General features: G+C 42.4%; 5 non-coding genes across 5 annotated transcripts; 1 reads left to right on the forward strand and 4 right to left on the reverse strand.

The window, feature by feature from the left end:
- Positions 1 to 569: 569 nt before the first annotated feature.
- Positions 570 to 641, reverse strand: TRNAG-UCC (transfer RNA glycine (anticodon UCC)). The gene has a single exon. It is a non-coding gene; the product is annotated as a tRNA-Gly (tRNA).
- Positions 642 to 3854: 3213 nt separating this feature from the next.
- Positions 3855 to 3925, forward strand: TRNAG-GCC (transfer RNA glycine (anticodon GCC)). Its single transcript has one exon. It is a non-coding gene; the product is annotated as a tRNA-Gly (tRNA).
- A 4000-nt stretch (positions 3926 to 7925) lies between these two features.
- On the reverse strand, positions 7926 to 7997 carry TRNAG-UCC (transfer RNA glycine (anticodon UCC)). The gene has a single exon. It is a non-coding gene; the product is annotated as a tRNA-Gly (tRNA).
- A 1225-nt stretch (positions 7998 to 9222) lies between these two features.
- Positions 9223 to 9294, reverse strand: TRNAD-GUC (transfer RNA aspartic acid (anticodon GUC)). Its single transcript has one exon. It is a non-coding gene; the product is annotated as a tRNA-Asp (tRNA).
- Positions 9295 to 18271: 8977 nt separating this feature from the next.
- Positions 18272 to 18343, reverse strand: TRNAE-UUC (transfer RNA glutamic acid (anticodon UUC)). Its single transcript has one exon. It is a non-coding gene; the product is annotated as a tRNA-Glu (tRNA).
- Between the last annotated feature and the right edge of the window lie 1723 nt (positions 18344 to 20066).

The following is a 20066-nucleotide window of genomic DNA, read 5'->3' on the forward strand; positions in this document are numbered from 1 at the left end:
AAAAATGCGAGAAAACCCAGATCCACAGGAATTCTTATTGAAATCTTATTGGAGAAGAGGGACAGGAATGGGCAGACCAGGATCTCTATCTTTAGAGGGAATGTTCTGATGAGTGAGATCCCAGATCTTTTGCTGTGTGTGAGTATGCATTCTATGCCATGCAGCCCTCCAGCATGAAATTGCCCTGAGCTGGAAGGGCCCTATTTTCTGTTTGTCTTTGAAAGAAGCTGACATCTTCGTATCTTACTAAGATCAGGCACCCGATTTCACCTCAAGGGAAGTGAATTGAGGTGGAGTTTGGGGCTGGAAACGTAGCATCCGGCCTGTGAACCGGACAGATCGAGAAGATTGTTGTTGATCCTCGAAGAGGATCAAAATGACATCACTATGTTAGAGTCCACGGGAAAGATCTGAAGGATTAAAGGCAATTCGAAGGCCCAGGCGCTACCAAGGGAGGGGAGAAATCAAGTAGCGGACAGGTCAGGAAGCCGGCGCAAAGGAGTCATTCATAACTACGTGTTAGCGCTAAGGCAATGTGGCGAGAAAAAGAGTAGGCTAGTTATAAGAGTTGCGTTGGCCGGGAATCGAACCCGGGTCAACTGCTTGGAAGGCAGCTATGCTCACCACTATACCACCAACGCAGATATCTTACTTGCGTCTTCCCTGTCACAGCACTGGGAAAATCAAGGCTATTATGATCCTGATCCGCGAGGATGGTTCATCACTAGAGACACACCCCCTTCCCTGAGGCTGGCTCGCTCCTTACTTGAGTGAGGCTTGTCCAGAGCTCCTCCTAGCTCTTAGCAGCTGCTCTCCTTGTCGCAGGGACCAGAGACTCAGCCTGTTGCTGCCCCAACTCAGAGGTGTGAGGGACACTAGACCAAGGCTATAACACATTAGAAACAAAGACCTTTTACATTTGGAGAAATTTTGGTGGCCTGGAGAAGAGTTGGTTTGTCTGTGCGCTTTGTACACAAATCTCAGTTTTCCACATGACAACCAAAGTTACTTACTACTACACTAAAGGAAGAAGGTGCTGTGTGACTTTATGTCGCCCTTATTCCAGGCTCTGCAAACACACATTTTCCTCTGTAATGTCAGAGAAACTGAGGCAAGACAAAAATTGGTTTTTAATTTTTTAATTGTGGAGAGTTTAGACTACCCGGTGGAACGGAACTCACATTCAAAATCATTTGACCGGAGCAATTTAGGGAACTTTTAAAGGGTCCTTGGCTAATTAGCGTTTACAAGCAGGATACAGGAGCTGAAAAGGCAATTAGTCTAACATTTTACAGCTGTTGTCTTTACTTTAGAAAAAGACCTGAGAGAGAAGAGTCAACTAAGTATTTACAGCCTTGGATCCCCGCTCAGTTCCTTTCAGAGAAGGGAATAGGACCATTCTTGGATAGACAGATAGGGACTTCTAATGAAGGCATAGGCAGAAAGCGAGATAACAATTCTACTCCAGAATGGAGTCAGAGTGGTGAGTACCTGGATCATTGTTTTTGTTTTCCATCCTTCATTGTGTCATAATGGTATGTAAGACTCCATATCCAGTCTTAACTGCAAAGGGGGGTGGGGGGGGGAAAGCATCCAACACCTCTACCTGCCATTCTTTCCTTTAATCTTCTTGGCCCATCATTTCTAAAATTATATAAAGAACTGACTCAAATTTATAAGAATACAAGTCATTTCCCAACTGATAAATGGTCAACGGATATAAGCAGACAATTTTCAGATGAAATTAAAGCCATTTCTAGTCATGTGAAAAAATGCTCTAAATCACTATTGATGAGAAAAATGTAAATTAAGACAATTCTGAGATACTACTTCACACTTCTCAGATCGGCTAAAATAACAAGAAAAGATAATGGTAAATTTTGGAGGGGATGTGGGAAAACTGGGACACAAAAAACTGGTGGAGTTGTGAACTGATCCAACCATTCTGAATCGCCCAATGGATTATCATACTGTGCATACCCTTTAATGCAACCCTAATGTATCCAAAAGAGATCATAAAGGGAAAAGAATCCATATGTGCAAAAAATCTTTATAGCAGAAACTCGTAAATAGTCTGGCTAAGTCAAGAATGATGTGTGTGGGAAGCTAGCTGCCCACTCTGTCTTGGTTGAACATCCTACTATTTCAACTATATTCTGCAAGTTTCAGGTCACTCTTTCCTTAAGTAATTTCAACAACACGCGGGCACACACACACACACACACACACACAACCACCCATATAGATAACTTAAAGACGAATGGCCTGCTACTTGTTCCCCAATGCTATTTCAGGAACTACTGTAAATCGTTAATCTAATAACGCTTGAATAAATTACCCGGCTTTCTCTACTTCTTTCCTTGTAATTCTTGTGTCCTAGCAAGGTATAGCTAACACTTCGCCCATTTTCTATGCATGTTTCACATACTTCTTTCCCACTGTAACTACATCACAAGTGACCTCCACTTTGAGCCATGCTCTTCCCTCTTGGCCAATTTTAATTTTCCCTACAGTCCTCCACTCTACTTTTGAAAGCTTTTCTCTGGTAGTGGTTCACAGAGTGGAAATGGAGGAATCTGCTTCTAGGCCCCTCCCGTTCTAAGTTTTGCTTCCGGCTCACAGACGATACGACGCTTGCACACCCATCCCCCAGTTTGTCTGGGTCTCATCTACGCAGGTGCCTCCGCAGAGGCTCTCCTGCTGGGGACACTTTCACTGGCAAAATCCCATTTCGTTTCGGAAGATTGCATGCGGCGTGAGAGCGAGTCTCCGGTTCTTTGCGTTTCCCGATCGCGCTCCCCTGACGTTCCCTCCGCAGGCGCCTGTGTCAGTCCCTCTTCGCTGTTTCATCCCCAGTCGAGGGTCGGGAAAATCTTAGCTGAGCCCTCAGCAGCGCTTGGGATCTGGTTTTTGGAAAGATGTGGGTCCTGGAAAGAATGGCCTTCGTAGCGTGGGATAGGGGATGCAGCTGGGGAAGGCCACAGCAGAGCTGCTATGCTGGGAGCGGGAAGCGTGGGATGGGTCAGGCTAGTTGAGGGTTCATTGTGATACTTGTCTTCGGGACCTTCGGGAGGGAAGGTGCGCAGCGCGTGTGGAAGGATGGTTCTGGACTTGTGGATTTGCTTAGACAGTGCTCGTTCCAGAGTGAGAAGGCAGGGCATGTGAAAAGTGATGTCTTATTGGAAAGATTGGGGGTGAGATGAACCGAATAATAATCTAGGATCGAGATTACATTGTGTCAGAGATCACTTGAAAAGAGGGAGGGGGTGAAGCAGGAGTGTTATGCAGTTGGCGGACTAGTCTAAGGCACTACAGACAGTTTACAGTCCCTTTATTGGGATTGGGGTTCGAATCCCATGTCTGAAGAATATTCTGTTCAGCTACTGTGGGCGCGGCTACCTCAGCGCCCTACAAGGAGAGAAGGACCAGGCTAGGCTAGAGATTCCACTAACGTCATTCTCTTTCTTCCCGATCCACTTGCTCTCAAAGGCAGGGAACGGCTACACTTTGTAAGAGAGAGCCGGTCCCATCTGAAGACCAGAGTTTTAGATAAGAGAAATGCACATTTGGACATCAGCCCTCTACAATACAATTGACTTCGGGTGATTTTTTTCTCCAACTTTTTTGGAAGAAAAAAATGTAAGAGCAGTAGGAGGAGAAATGGAAGGAGTTTGTAGGAGAAGGAAAACGAGGAGAAAGAAGAAAAAAGGTTAAAAAGGAGAAGAAAATCAAAGAGGATGGCGAAAGTTTTAGGTTGTGGTGAATGTATGTTTCCAATTTTTGGCACTGAACCTAACCCGTTATCTCTGAGAATTCATCGCTATTTGGGGCAGACAGAGGTTGAAGTCTATAACGCATGGGTGGTTCAGTGGTAGAATTCTCGCCTGCCACGCGGGAGGCCCGGGTTCGATTCCCGGCCCATGCATATGTGTACTTTTGAAAGTTCAGTAACACCCTAACAGACTGGTCGTACCTAAGTTATAAGTTGGACTCCTGCATCTTCCAGGATAGAGAACTCGTTCAATCTTCAGCCATCTTTAAACCTTGGTCATTAAAGCTGTGCTACTCAAGTTTCATTCCATTAAGGGGACAAGATGAAATAGAGGAGTTAGGAAAGATGCAAAGATGTTCCTGTGGAAAAAGCCCACATTGATCTGACGCTAGCCGTTCTTCCCAGCAGTCCTTCTTCATCTCCACCCAGACTTTTCCAAAGGAAAAACGAAGGGGATCATCCTGAGATGAACTCCATTCTACTCCATTTTTTCACAGGCACCCAGGCTTTAATGCCACCCTAGCCTCTTCTTTCTCTTCCTTAATTCCATTCCATCTCCCTCCCATAGTCAATCACTTGTTCAGTCCAGTCATTTCTACTTCCCTAACATTTCTTCAATTTACTTGTTTCCATTTTCTCTCCATTGCAATCTAACCTCCTCTAATCTATCAAATTGATCTTAGACTTAGCTCTAGCTTATTCATTCAAATAAATGCTCCGTGTTTCCTATTGTTTTGAGGTATGTATGTGCATATATACATATACATTCATAAATACCTTTATATATGTGTGTGTATATATATATATATATATATATATATATATATATATATATATATATATATATATATATATATATCTGTTAGCTTTAATAGTAATAGGGGTTACTTCATAACCTGACCCTTTCTGATCTTTTCAGTCTTCTTACATTTCACTCTTCTTCACTTATGAATTTTCTCATCCAGTCTCTGACCAGAACTAGGCCTCCTCAGTCCCGCCTTCTAGCTTTTCTAGCTTTCTTCAAGTCTGTTAAAGTTGCACTTTTGGTAAAAAGCCTTCCCTATTCCCCAATCCCAGTCTCTTTCTTTTGAAACTACCATGTAAAATAGCTCTTATGCATATATGCAGACAGATAGACACACACACACATATATGCACACACACTTATCTGATTGAACAGAGCTGTTCACCAGTAATCTTCCCCCCAATAGACTGTTTTTTCGCTCCTTTGGAGAAGAGATTGTCTTTTGCCTTACTTTATATCCTTTGGGTTTAGCATATTGTTTGATACAGTGTTCACATAATATAAATTTACTGATTAACTTATAACCAAAAGAATGGATTCAGTAGATTGTTATGTAAAGGACTAGATTTGCACATACACACTGAAAAAAAAAAGATACATACAATTTGTTCCTTTATTTTCCCTTTTAATGCACTGAAAATGGAAAAAAGAAGTGATATTCAGTGGCATCTGATATCCTGTCGAAATCTTATTGGAGGAGATGGACAGAAATGCCAAAAGATGAATTTAAGTTGGCTTAAGTTGGATCTCCATCTCTGGAAGGAATGTCTTGATAGATGAAGTTCCAGATCCACTGTAGTACATGAGTAAATTGGTCTTCTGCAGGACAAAAGCTTCTTGAAGGGGAAGTTAGGGTCTTCTTCTCAGTTTTCCAAAGATGCAGCAGCATGGTGAGGAACATTGCACAGATTAAGTAAGCACTCCATTGTAGCTCAACTGAAGTGAAGTTTTGAGTTGAAGATCCAGAATCTAGGCAAACAATGGGAAAGAAGGAGAGATTGCAAAAGAACAGAGCTAGAGGGCTGCTCTCATTTCCTGGGATGGGGATTACTTAGCAGCTGAAGGTGGCTCCTGAGCCAGTTAGCTTGCTGAGGGGGATTGAACCAAAAAAAGCCCCCAGGACCAAAGCCCAATATCACTTCTGATCTTGGAAGCCCACAATTCTGGTGGATTGGGTTGCCATGGCTCTTGCCTCTGGAGTGTCCTGTCCCAATTCACCTCGCTGCCTTTGCTCTGGAGACTGTCCTCTTGTTGCTGCCATGGAGTTCTCTTGAGCCCACTTTTATCAGTTGCATCTGCAAATTGTTGTTGCATGAGTGGGACTGAGTCTGGCGATATATATGCTACATGTAGGCAAACTCTTTAGTCCTTCATCATTCTGGTGTGCTAGGTTTGGCCACCTCCAGGCGCCTCTCAGATTAGAGAAGCAAGGGAGTGAACTGGCCCTCAGTTTTTTGTTGAGGTTGGGAACAGGGCCTTGGCTTGGGTTTCCTTTTCCATTGGAAACAAAAAATTGACAAGAGGGCACCTTGGGGCCACAAGTACAATGGGTGCCAGACAAAGAAGGCCTATGAGATTTGGGAGGACAGGTGAGCAAGGTTGGCCAGCATGGCAGGCTTCCATAGAGAGTGCCTTTGGTTGGCTATCATGTTGAAGTTACCTCTTAGACATTTAATGTTATGAAGGTGTCTTTTGTGCTGGGAGGGACCATGGCATTCTGGAGCTGTGCTGCTGGCATTGAGAGAGAGAATAGGATTCAGTGTGTGAGGTGTGCAATAAAAGGTGAATCTTCTCTTAAGGGGAATCAAATCCTGGTGTCCTATATGACTGACCAGAGATATTCACCACCACAGGAACAAGAAAAGCACCAGATGGTGGCATTCTGCAGGCTGCATCCCAGGTTTTGCAAACACAAGCTTTGCTCTGCAGATCTTTTTCTATTCTGGGGTTCTTGGGTTTCAGAATTGCAGTTTTGCAATCCGGGAAGGGACTTTTTCCTTTCCCTATCTATGTTTCCTGCCTCAAACCCCACTTACTCTCTCATTCCACCCCATAAGCCACCTCCTTTGTGTTCCTTCTCTAAAATTTACCAATGTAAGTATTAAGAGTATTAAAAGAGTATTAAAGTATTAAAGAGCTGTATTTTGTCAGGGGCGCTTTCTTCATCTATTGAAATAAAAACATGATTTCTTTTGGTTTTATTATTGATATAATCAACTATGTTGATAGTTTTCAATATTGAACTAGCCCTACATTCCTGGCATAAATCCCATCTGATTATAGAGTATGGTCCTAGTGATATAGTGCGTTATCTCCTTGCTAATATTTTATTTATTTTTTTTGCAGAAAATATTTATCAGAAAAAATGGAGTATAATTTTCTTTCCCTGTTTTAGCTCTTCCTGGTTTGGGTATCAGCACCATATTTGTGTCATACAAAGAATTTGGTAGGACTCCTTTTCCCAATTTATATAATATTGGAATTAATCATTCTTTAAATGTGTGTGGAATAAATTTGTAAATCTATCTGGCCCTGGGGATATGAGATTGTAGATTATAGTTGTGGAAATAACTTTTGTTATTTTAAATTTCATAAATTGAAAAATGCATGATCCCCTACCTTTCATGGGACAAGGTATCTTGTTCTGGAAATCTATCTCTGAAATAAACTACACTTGTCCATTCCCAATGTAAAAATTGACGTTTGTTATGTTTGATTTAAACTATTCTTGCTAATGCTGCAGAATACTGCTGTAGATGCTTTCACATTGTAGAGTATTTACCTGGCCAGCCAAAAAGATTTTATCTAAGGACTCATACTTATTCCATCCTCACGAACCTACTGAGATTGGTGAGTAATGACTCCTGAGGGTTAATTTCAAATTTAATTCTACCACAGCCCTTTCTTTCCTTTCCAGTTGTCTTCCATTTCACTTCCTTCTACATACCCTAACAATGACATCTTCCCCCTTGCTGTTGCTCTATGCAAGCTATTACATCTCTGGGTTCATCCTTCAGTGGGCCAGAATGAAAGTTCATTACCTTTCGGGTTTATCTTCCAAAGATGCAGTCCCTTTGCACAGAATAAATACTCAGCTGTTGTGAAGTTGAAGTGAAATATTGGACACAATATCCAGTGTGTATCTAGAAAAAAGGGAAAGATCCACAGGATGAGAGAGGAAGAAAAACATTTAATGTCACAAAGGTGTCTTTTGTGTTGGGAGAGACCTTGGCATCCCAGAGCTAAGGGGAATATACTCAATGACTGCCAAGGAAGTGAGAAATCAATAAAGACACATTGCAATGTAGAGACACGTTGGGGAAGGAGAAAATTGCAGAAAAGAGTTGTTGCGTTGGCCGGGAATCGAACCCGGGTCAACTGCTTGGAAGGCAGCTATGCTCACCACTATACCACCAACGCTTCTGTTAGCAACAGCTGTCTCCCAAGGTCTAGTGAGAGCTCCTCAAGTTCTCTGGCAGATGATCCAGCTGGGACCAGTACTAGAGCTCTGTTCGGAATTGTACTCTCTGGCAGGCTGGCTAGCTCCTCACGTGAGCCAAAGCCAGCCTAGAATCCCCTGGGTCTCTTTCCTTTCCCGAAGCCTCCAGCCCTCACATGGCTCCTGCCATATCTGCCGAGACATGGTGCGCGCCGCACGAATTCAGCCGCTTTCTTCATGTCCCCGGTCTTTCAGCGCCTCTGCATCCCTGAGGGGTGCTTTACGTCGGTAAAGTAGTCAAGGCGGGTATCAAGGCTACTTAGTACCAAGGTATTAAGACTGGTTGCACCATAGACACAACCCGCTGGCAGGCCAGCCGGAGTCCGTCATCTTTGAAGGGTTGGCGATGGAACAAGTGCGGTAGACTGAGCTACACTCGGTTTAGGTATTCAGGACCAAAACCCCAAACGGCGCCTGAATCGAATTATGACCTCCATGGATTGGGTTGCCCTCCGTGTGTCTTGTCCCAGTCCTCTACGTCCCTGGCAGCTCTCAAGGCTCTCTCTTCCTCCCTGCCACGGAGTTTTTTCTTCACTTTCTGGTTATCGGATTGTATTCTTGCATATGAATGGGACTGAGTGTTTGGATAGGCTGCGAACCACCTGTAGGCAAGGGGACGTGGGGTCAGAGACTGGGCAGGTGAGCCCTTTGGAAGCGGGGCGACTGGGCAATCCCAGAGCCTTCTCCAACTCTAGTCGGCAGCTGTGAGCGGCCCACAAGCTTTTCCTGTGTACGTCAAGAGTCAAGTTCTGCCTTTTGCTTTGTCTTCCTTTTCTGTGGAAGGCTGGGGATCGGGCGAAAAAGGGAACCCATGTCTGGGGCTTTAATATCTAAGAGACACAGAGGCCCTTGGGCATCTGCAGCTGACGATGGTTAGTCTATCAACAATTCTTCGTTTGGTTAGCTAAATACTACGGGAGATGCTGCGGGTGACTCTTGTTCCCACAGCGCCACAATGACATCTTTTGCATTCAGAGATGGATGGGGGAGGGGAATTTTGAGATGGAGTTGTGATCAATAAGATGCTAAAGATGTTTCTTGCTCCCAAAGAGGACCGAGAGCCTAGGGGGAAGGGGTGTGTGTGTGTGTCAGGCAGAGGAGGTAAGTAGGTGGACTGACGTTGTGCAATCAAAAATGTATCAACTCCTCCCCGTCGGGGAATCGAACCCCGGTCTCCCGCGTGACAGGCGGGGATACTCACCACTATACTAACGAGGAACGAGTTAGTAGCTGCTACTCTTTCAGCATCCCAGAAATACAAGACACCGACACAAAGTGATTACTTCCCCTCACCACTCTCTAGCAATTGTATTCTTGCCAAAAAGAAATATCTTATAGAGAACTCAGAGCAAGTACTCACAAGATGGTCAGAAAAAGCGATACAAGGACACTGAAGCACTTTAGAATCCATTAGTATGACATGGGAGACACTGGCACAGGATCGCCTTGTCCTGGCGTGCGCTCATCACAGAAGATGCTCTATGAGCAAAACCATTTAGCCCAAAGCAAATGCGAGATGCGTAAAATTAGAAAACCTGCTCCAAATGTTCATAGGGATTATTTGTGTCTGACCTGTGGAGAGCATTCCGAGGTCGAACTGGTCTGATCAGCCACAGCTGGACCCTTAAGTGGACTCTAACATAGTGATGTCATTTTGGTCCTCTTCGCCAATGAAGGACAACAACTAAAGAGACCCAGATCCCCTCCCCTTTTCTCTTCCAAGTCAGCGTCAGCTTTGGAGTTTCTTAAGGCCCCACGGCTTCCACTCTTCCCAAACCTGGAAGACCCCTTTCCTCAGCTATCTCAGCTACCCTCCTCAAACCCCTCTCAAACTTAACCTTTCGAGAGACCACGGATCTATTAGTCATTACTGGGCTCTTAGCAACAAGCTCTCGGAACATGTCTTTAGAAAGAGGAAGGTCCAGGAATGATCTCATAGTTCCTTTCCTCTCATGTCCTCTAAAACCTCTAACCTTTTCCGTCATTAAAGACGGATTTCCCAAGGATGGGATTATTTACGGTGCCTTCATGTGAGTGATTATTTGATCTCTTTAAATGTTTGTTGCAACCTTCTCAGGAAACATTTTTGAATGCCTAAAATGAAATCCAAAAAATTAGCCATGAAACAAATTTTTATTGAAATAGAGATATCAATATATTAAAAAATATATATACAGAAACCAAGTTCATGAACTCAAATTAAAATCCTTATTTTTTTCTCCATCGGAGGGGTATGTGTGCATGTGTGCTCTCTTTCAGAATCCAAGGGAGAGACAGGAAGTGGAGAGGGAAGAGGAGAGTAGAAAAAAGGAGAAGGTGAAACAATGGATCGAAGAGGAGTGGGACCAAAGCGGCTGAGGAAATATAATTCAGAAAGATGGAACTGTGAGGAAACAGATCTGGAAGATTATTTGAAGGTGGATATGGTGAGGTAAGGGTAGCAATATCTACTTGGAAATAAACATGACAAATTCACAATGGCCATTCTCTTTGCCAAAAGAAAGGTTTAAGAGAAGGGGTTAAAGTAAAAAAAGAAGTGGTAAAACAGGCACCAGAAGTGGCAAATTTGAAAGAGTTGGGAGAACATATAATTAGCAAGGAAAAAACTAGTTCCCAGGGGAACTTACAATTAATCAGGAGAAAGGAAATACTCCATGAGGTGGGAGTAAGCCGATGACTGCCAGGTGAGAGCCATAGAGGAGTTTAGCAGACTAATCAGATTACCTAGGGTACTGATGCGCTTTGGAAAAGCACTATGAAGGAGAGAGTACCCCATGGTGGGTTTAGTCCTGAAAAGAATTTAGCAAAGCTCTTCATCATTAACATCATTAACAGGTCCTTTATAAGAAAAATACAGCCTTTATGGTTTCCCAGGAGAGAAGTCAGAAGAAGGATCAAAGAAAGAGGAAGTGCCAGGGAGCTCAGAGGTAGGTGATTATGGAACCAGATGGAATGCACCTGGCAGGGCAGGTCCTAGTCCTGTCTAAAGATATGCTAATCAATATCTTAAAGGTTGTTTAAAGATGCACAGAGATTTGAGGGATAGAAAAGAGTTCCAACCTGACATCATTCTGTACAAACAGAATAATCTGGTTATATTTGATAATAACTGGGTGGGCTTCTTCCTAAAAGGGGAAGATAGTGCAATCTGATAGATAGTGGATTGAGAAGGCAGAGCATCTGTAGGATCTGGAACCTTATACACTCCTCCATTAAGCCAGCCTCTTTCCTTCCTGGTCAACTTTTTTTTTCACTGAAAGGTTGATTTGGTCCTTAGGCAATACTTTCCTCCTTCACTCTTGTCCACTCATTTTGGGATACTCTTCCCCAGCATTTTATCAGGTGGAAATTTTCTCATTGCTTCTAGGCCTCTGAGTCTCTGTCTCTGTGTCTCTCTCTCTCTCTGTCTCTGTCTCTCTCTCTCTCTCTCTCTGTCTCTGTGTCTCTCTCTCTCTCTGTCTCTCTGTCTCTCTCTCTCTCTGTCTCTCTGTCTCTCTCTCTCTCTCTCTCTCTCTCTCTCTCTCTCTCTCTCTCTCTCTCTCTCTCTCAAACCTTACAATCCACACAATACTTGTACACTCATTCTCCGGTTTGTCTGGGTTGCACTTAGAAGTCTCTGCAGGCACCCTTCTGCTTTGGGATACATTCCATGGAATTGTTTTCCCAAAGGAGATGGGACCCTGCCTGAGACTTCCCCACTTTTGTCCTCTGCCCCAGTGTTGGGTGAGTCATTGAAGAGCTATCAGCAGTAAGTTCTTGAGACCAGCTGGAAAGAGAAAAGTTCTGGAAGGATTAGCCTCGTGGTTCAGCCTCAGATGTTCCCTAAAGAGAGAGGCAAGGTCTGGGATGCAGTTGTGGAAAGCCACAGATGCTGCTGTGCAGGGAGTGGAAAGAGTGGGGTCTGGGATGGTGATTGTGGAAAGATGAGGATGGTTTATTTTTCTGGTTTTGGGAAGAGTAGTAGGATGTTTCTGCACTGAGAATTTAGCAGGAAGGCACTCAGCATGTGTGAAAGTGACTTCTAGGGGAGATAGCAATAATTTTAAGGTCCCCTGACCTTGGGATGCTTCTGTATTAACAATCTAGTAGTGATTCTAAATCTCCTGGCTTTGGAATCTGTGATCCTGAGGCCCTCTGATCTAAAAATGCTATTGTTTTGTCAATGATTATAAAAGTCTTCTGGCCTGGGAATATAATATGATTTCTTCCCTTAAACTTTAGGGAAGATATATTAGTGATCCTGAGACTCTCTAATCTTAGGATGTTATTTTTCTATTTTGTCTGTCAATGATTCTAAAGTCTTCTGATTTTAGAATGGTCCTAGGTTTACTGGTCAGTAATAACCAAATTCCTGAGACCACTCCTCAGTTCTACTTCTGGGCCATAAAATTAGCATATCAGTGACATGAAGAATTAGATAAATTTGTATCCTTGCTCCAGGTTTTTTGCTAAAATCTTTGGACTTTAGCCTGCTTCAATTGGTGTTACAATTATAATAAACTTTGTCCCTTGACTTGGATGTGGGATCAAGTCTGTAAATTCTTTTGAGACACCTCGTGACACAGGTCTGTGACCAGAACAAGAGTAATCTATTCGCCTAGGCCCTGGACTCAAACCCTACTCCCACCTTCCCAACTCACAGTCCTTTTTAGGCCACGAACTGGATAAGCTTGTGTTTGTATGAGGGGTGTGTGGAGGATCCTTATTGGATTTTTTTGGGAGGGTAGATTGGAAGAAAAAAGTATACTTGGACTCAGCTTTTTTCCACCCTCCTCAACAGTAAATCTTTCAGATAACCTACCTTGAGGTCATTTAGATGTAAGAGCATCTAGTAGGAGGAAGAGAATTTAGGGGAAGGATTGGGGAGAGAGTCCAAAGCAGAAAGTAAAAAGTCTAGGTAAGATTCTTCAAGTATGGTATAAAATTGAAGGTGCAGATCCTGACTCATCAGGCTGTTTTAAGAAATAAGAGACGAAAAAGAAAGGCTCATTTCTATACTGCTTTCTTTATCTTGCTTGGCTGGTTCAATGGTAATATTTTTGCCTGCCACACCGGAGGCCACTGGTTCGAGACCTATTCCATGCACTTATGTTCTTACCAGAATCTCTTCCTTGAGTACTCTGATTGTGACTTTCCTTTTGGACTCTCTCCTTTCAATACTCTGGCAACACCAGGACTAAGATCCTGACTTCTGGTGGATGGTCATCTACAGTTGTCTCTGCACACTTTGTCACCCTGTCCACACTAACAAGATGGTCAGAGAAAATCTTGGAGGCGATCTAAGAGGAGCCTCTGCTCTGGCTAATTTCCAAGGCACCCTGAAGCCTAGATTTCTGGAAAAATTTGATCTTACCTACCCTGCTCTGTCTCCAACTATCTATCAGATGCTTCTCTCCTCATCTTTCTCTCTCCTCAAGATGGACAGCAAAGGCTAGCAGAACTGATGGTGTTTGAGATAGGAGTCATTTCACTTTGTTTTTTTTTTTTTTTTTTTTCTTTTTTCCCTGGGACTTGGCATTTTGGCTTATGAAATGAAGCAAGACAGTAAGTGGGCAACATTTGGGGACCATTTGTAGCTAGGACTAGGTAGTGGAGCTGAGAAGAACGGATACTCTTTTTGATACTGATGGTTGCCAGTTGAGGGGCCTCTTAGAACTGCAAAAGGCCTTTTATGAACTGGAATCATAACAGGTCACTGAGATAAAGGGTTCCCAAGCTTAACCACCAGACTATTAGGGAGCATGTCTTTATCTAGGGAAAAGCCAGAAGACTTTCCTTATTCAGTACAGCATAACATTTACACCCCTCCTGTATCCTCTTCAACCACTATTAGAGACTCATTAGACCCAAGACAGATCTTTCCTTTCTTCCCCTGGACATTCTAATTGTACTATTAAGAGATGCTCATTTACCTTCTCTCACATACATTGTCCTAGATAGCCAGAAAAGAAAAACACTGTTTTGAAATTGGGACAAATTTCACACCACTTAGTAGTTTTCACAACTTTTGGAAAGCTTTAGGGGTATTTTTGAGGTGAAGTGAACTTTGTAATCCTCCATTTCCTAAGTTTTTGGAGATATCCAAGGTAAATGAAGATGAACTGTCATTCTGATAGCCCTTCCAGCTGTATACAGAAAAGGAAAAACAGGGAGGGCCTTTTGGGAGACCATGAAAATTTCCAGATTACTTAAAATTCTTCTTCATTCCTACCTAGACCTTTTAGGCTCCCTTTCCATGCCCTCCCTCCATTTACTCCCATTTCCACATCTTTTCCCTGTCTTGACACCAAGAGTGCACAGTTCAAAAGTATGACATTGGTTTCTCTTACATCATTTTCAACCATTCCCCTACTTCCCCTTTTCCCAGACAGTCACTCTGCTTTGTCCCAGCCTAGGCTTAGCATATCCTACACCACCACTGCCCCTAAGTCCTCTTACCTTGAAGATACAACCCCTTTCCTTCTTCCTCCTCAAGCATCTTCTATTCTGACTCTCCTTAAAACTTTCTGCACCCCTGAAGCAACCTTTCTTCCTCTGCAGAACTGACTGATTTTATGGAGATTACCCTATCAGCCAGCTTCTTCCAATCCCTCATTCCATACCTAAAAAGCTTCCCTTTTCTGCCTTCTCCCTACTTTATGCCATTTTCCAATTGATGAAGTAGGCCTTCCTACCAACACTCACTCTTTCTCCTGTGCTCTTAATCTCATGCTCTTCTGTCTCCTCTGGAATTTTATTCCCTCCATCCTTTTGTTTCATCTTTACTCTCTCCAGACTCAACTTCTCTCTTATTCAACTTTTGACCTTTCACTGACAGGCCTCTCTCATCATCAAGCAAACTTCTCTTGTCCCTGCCATTCCACCAGTTTATGGAATTGTATTTCTTTTCCTTTTCACAGCCCAACTCTTAGATAAGGTGATGCAAGCTAGTTGCCTTTATTTACTCATTTCCCACTCCTGAAACTGATTGCAATCAGATTTCAGACTTTATACTGAAACTGCCCTTTCTATGACAATCAAGGGCTTTTTAAACTCAGCTGCTTAATCAACTGAGGACATTTGTCTAACCCTCCCTCCAGTGGGCACTTATCTGAATATTGGGCACTGCTTCCTTTCTAGACTGGTTTTCCCCTTTGCCTCCTTTCTCTCTGTTTTTCTATGTCTCAATTTGACTCTCTTCTAGCTATCTGTGTGTCTCTGTGTCTGTCTCTCTGTGCTGTGATCTGGAGCTCTCTAACTTCCGCTTGCCCCATGTAGGATTCCCTTACCTATAGTCTTTGTAGCAAGCTTTGGCAGGTCTTATTTTTTCTCCAGCCAGTCCCCTAAGTATGAGCATCTCATACTCTCCCCTTCCCCATTCACCCCACATGTAGGCTTTTCCTCTCCATTTACAATTTCTTTGGTGATCTTCTTACATCCTGTGAGTCCCATTATTGTCTCTATGAAGATTTCACATGAATCCTAAATCTAGAAGTGAAGACCTAACTTCCCTGAAATTCCAGTCTCACTTTTTATTTGTTTTGCTTATTAAAACTTACCTGCATACAATCTCTGCCTCTAACCTTCTGCATTTCTGTTGATGGAAACAGTTTCCTTATAGTCATTTGGATTTATATCTAGGTCATCTTTCACCTTCCCTTTCTTTCAATATCCATGGAGCCAATCAGTTGCTATCTCTTACTTTTATATTTATAACAACTTTCCCTTTCTGTGCACGATATAATCCCTGCCTAGAATCATATTCAAGGCCTCCTAATATCTTGGCTGGACTATGGCAGTAGCCTAATAATTGACCCCTCTGCCTACTATGACTTTTCTTTTCTTCTTCTTCTTCTTTTTTTTTTTTTTTTAAATTAAAGCTTTTTATTTACAAAACATATGCATGGGTAATTTTTCAACATTGACCCTTGCAAAACTTTCTTTTCCAATTTTTTCCCTCCTTCCCTCACCCCCTCCCCTAGATGGCAAGTAGTCCAATACATGTTAGATATGTTAAAATATGTTAAATCCAATATATATATATATATATATATATATATACATATTTATAGTTATCTTGCTACACAAGAAAAAAGCTCTCAAAATGCAGCCAGGTGACAAAAAGTTCAGATCTTTTATTGTCTCTAATATAGCCCGGTTAGCTTAGAGCCCTCCGAATTTCTCCAAATGCAAAGGTTTTGTCCTTCAGCCTCTGCCTCTGCCTCTGCTTTCTCCAGCCTTCAATCCAGCTCCAAGATGAATCTGCCTTGCCTCCGAGAGAGGGCTTCTGGCTCTCAATCTCCCAAAGTGCTCTGTGTCTGCACCAGAGTGCTCCTCTCCAATCCAACTGAACTCTCTTCCGCCACCAGCCGCCAAGTGGAAAATATTCTCCCTTGCCTCGGAGAGAGGGCTTCTGGTATAACTCTACTGAAAATCTGACCGAGAGCCTCTGTCTGTTTCTTTTATATGAGAGAGAGGAATTGTGGGATACGAGAGAGGGGGATTATGGGTTTTCTCCCATAGTGCTCTCTGGCTTTAAGAGCTTCAAGGGAGGTGTGAATTCACAAAGTTACAAAGTTTACTTTGTGAAACTCCCATACTTGTGAACTCCAATGAGTAAAGGTGCAAACACAAGCATTGTAGTAATTAGTTCTACTTAGTACCTTGTTTCAGGTTCTGGCCCCAAACATCTTCTTGTAAGATCAGATCAATTCTAATTAGTTAGCAGTTTGTAAAGATTCCATCAGTTGTCCAACTGCCCAGAGAGGGAGAGAGGGTCATCCCAGGTTGCATGTATAGGTAATGGGAGACAGAGAGGCCCTTGGGCTCCTGAGGTCAGGGAAGGGCCCTCAAATGGGTAATGAGAGTAGCTAGTGTGCCCAAACCCTACGTTTTGCTAAGCCTCTGTGGAAGTCCTTTGGGCAGGTAGAGAACTCAAGAGTGGAAGTAAGGTGGGTGGAGTGGTGTGAAAACAATTTTTTTTGTGCTTCCCATTTGGGAATTTCTTGTCCGACAGAAGTGGGAAATACTCCACCCCCCCCATTATATATATATATATATATATATGTATGTATGTATTTAAAACAAACATCAAATATATTATACTAGCACTATACTAACATGGAAAGAGTTCAACAGTTTCCAGAGTTTCACAGACCTTTCCACCTTCCTTACCACAGTAGCTTGACTCATCCCCTTCAGCTCGTACACTCCATGCCCGAGCCAACACAACTAGTGTCCATCGTGATCCAGGATGCCCGTTGTTACCATGTGAATGTTTTCTTTCCAGAGGATTGAAGCTTGATGTGAAGACGAAGGAGGAAGTGAGAAAAGGGAAGAGTTGGAGAAGTTGGGGGAGGCGGGAGAAAAAGAAGGAGAAAGAGGAGAAAAGGCAGTACAGGGAGTGGTGAATGAGAAAAAGAGCCAGGAGGAAAAAGCTCTTGGAAGCTAGAGTGGAAGTTAGTTGGACGCGGCGGGAATATAATCAGAGCAGATGGTTTCTCCCGGAATTCTTCGGCTTCTGCTCGAAACCAATTTCTTCTCTGCGGCTCGCTGTTCACTTATGCTCAGTGTTCTTCCTATTCCTTCTTACGTCCAGTCTTGCACAGTTCTTGATCCCTATCTCTGTAGCTCTCTGTCTTTCTCCGCTTTCACTCCTATATCTGCCCCATCTCTCGGCAGTATCTTATCCGAGTCGAAGTATTCTCAGTCCTTAAATCTAATGGTTTAAACCTTTTGTTACAGCTTCCGGAGCTCATATTACACTCGCCCCACTCATTTTCTGGTGGATTCTGGAAGTATCTTGCATGCTGCTTTCCCAGAGACCATCCTAGTTTGGACCCTCTCCTTGGTGAAGTCTCTCTCCAGTGAGAGAAAATCTCGAGTATCTTTCCTTTTCTGGGAAGTTCGGCTCAAGCACACTTTGCCTCCCCTCACCCCCTGGCGCTTAGCCTTCTGGAGCCCTTGTACTTTGGTATTCAGCTCTGTTGATCTAAAGGTTTAAGACAAAGTTAATTTTGTCCTTTGGAATTTTTGCTCTCATGGGTCCTGCAGGTGAGAGGAACCCTCGCATAGAAAGGGTGTGCAATCAAATAAAGATTTCTTTTTGCTTTTGGGGACTTGGTGGGGTCTGACTTTCAGGGAAGAAAGGATGAAAGTAAAAAGAGAACATAACCGAGGGGTCTGGATGAAGGTAATCGGGAGTCTGCAAAATAACTTCCCTGACCGGGAATCGAACCCGGGCCGCGGCGGTGAAAGCGCCGAATCCTAGCCACTAGACCACCAGGGACTCTATAGCAATACTCCTCCTGCACTGTAATTTCTGCCTTTTGCAATTTTGGACTACTTGCGCTTTCTCAAGGCCTATCTGTTGTCACCGACACAATAACCTCTCCCTTTCATTTTCAGCTCCGACTGCTCTCTCTCCACTTCCGCCTCTTTCTCAGGCTATTCCCTTAAAAGCTTCAAAGAGCTCACCCGGACTGAGCAAAGCAAATAATTTACGCAATAATTCCGACCAGATTCTTTTCTTACATTTTCTTCTTTTCTCAGCTATTTATCAGTGGGCAAATTTCTTGACCTCTCTTTGCTTCAGTTCCCTCATCTGTAAAGTGGGGATAATGATATCTTTTTTGTTTGTTTGTTTGTTTGTTTTTTGGCTTTGCAGATGATGGTGGTGGTGATGATGAGTTCTTGCATCAAATCTCTTTTGATTCCACACTTTACCAGTGTTGGGTGGCCTTCCATATTTAATTTATTGAATCAACTTTGCTTCACCTTTTCTTCTGTGCCATGTCTTTCTTTTTGCTTGAAAATGGTTTGGAGTCATCTTATTTCTTTCAAAATTGTTTCTTTGTATACATTGTTCCCCAAGTTGTGTTTATTCACTTTGAATTAGTTCATAAAAGGCTTTGTAAGGTTTTTCCAAAATCATTTCCTTCAGCATTTTTTACAGAGGCGTTAGTATGCCATCACACACATATACCATAACTTGTGCAGTCATTCTCAGTTGATGGACACCACCTCAGTTTCAATTCTTTGCTACACAAAAATAACTATTATAAATATTTTTGTACATAATGGTCATTTTCCTCTTTCTTTGGTCTCTTTGGTATATAAACCAAAGTAGTGATATAGCTGGGTCAAAGGGTATACATTGTTTAATAATTTTTTGGACATAGTTACAAATTACTTTCCAGAATGGTTAGAATTATCCATAGTTTGTGGGATATGAGTGTGGACTACAACATAGCATTTCCACTCTTTCTGTTATTGTTTGCTTGCATTTTTGTTTTCCTTCTCAGGTTTTTTTTTTCCTTTTTTTTCTAGATGCTATTTTTCTTGCGCAGCAAGATAATTGTATAAATATGTATACATATATTGTGTTTAACATATACTTTAATATATTTAACATGTTTTGGACTACCTGCCATCTAGGGGAGAGGATGGGGGGAAAGGAAGGGAAAAGTTGGAACAAAAGGTTTTGCAAGGATCAGTGTTGAAAAATTTACCCATGCATGTTTTGTAAATAAAAAGATATAATAATAAAAAACTATCCATAATTTTACCAACAATTGTAATCTGCGTTTTTACTAGTGACTAGTAATTTCGAGCATTTTTCATATAACTATTGATAACTTGGATTTTTTTAAATAATAGATTTTTATTTTCAAATTATATGCAAAGATAGTTTTTAACACTCACTCTTGCAAAACCTTGTGTTCCAAAATTTTCTCCCTTCCTTCCCCAGTTTTTCCTTCCTCCCTTCTACAGTTCTTCTATACATATTTTTACATTTATCATGTTGCACAAGAAATATCAAAAAGGAGAAAAAAATGAGAAAGAAAACAAAAAGTAAACAAAGTGAAAATACTATGTTGTGATCCACATTCAGTCCCTCTTCAATCCTCTCTCTGGATACAGAGAGCTCTCTTGGATTTTTTTTTCTTTCAAAAACTTGCTATTTATATCATTCGGCTAAAAAGTGTTTAGCTTTTATACGTCCCAAAGAA

The sequence above is a fragment of the Antechinus flavipes genome, chromosome 4 (genome assembly GCF_016432865.1).
Source record: "Antechinus flavipes isolate AdamAnt ecotype Samford, QLD, Australia chromosome 4, AdamAnt_v2, whole genome shotgun sequence".
NCBI classification, from domain to species: domain Eukaryota; kingdom Metazoa; phylum Chordata; class Mammalia; order Dasyuromorphia; family Dasyuridae; genus Antechinus; species Antechinus flavipes.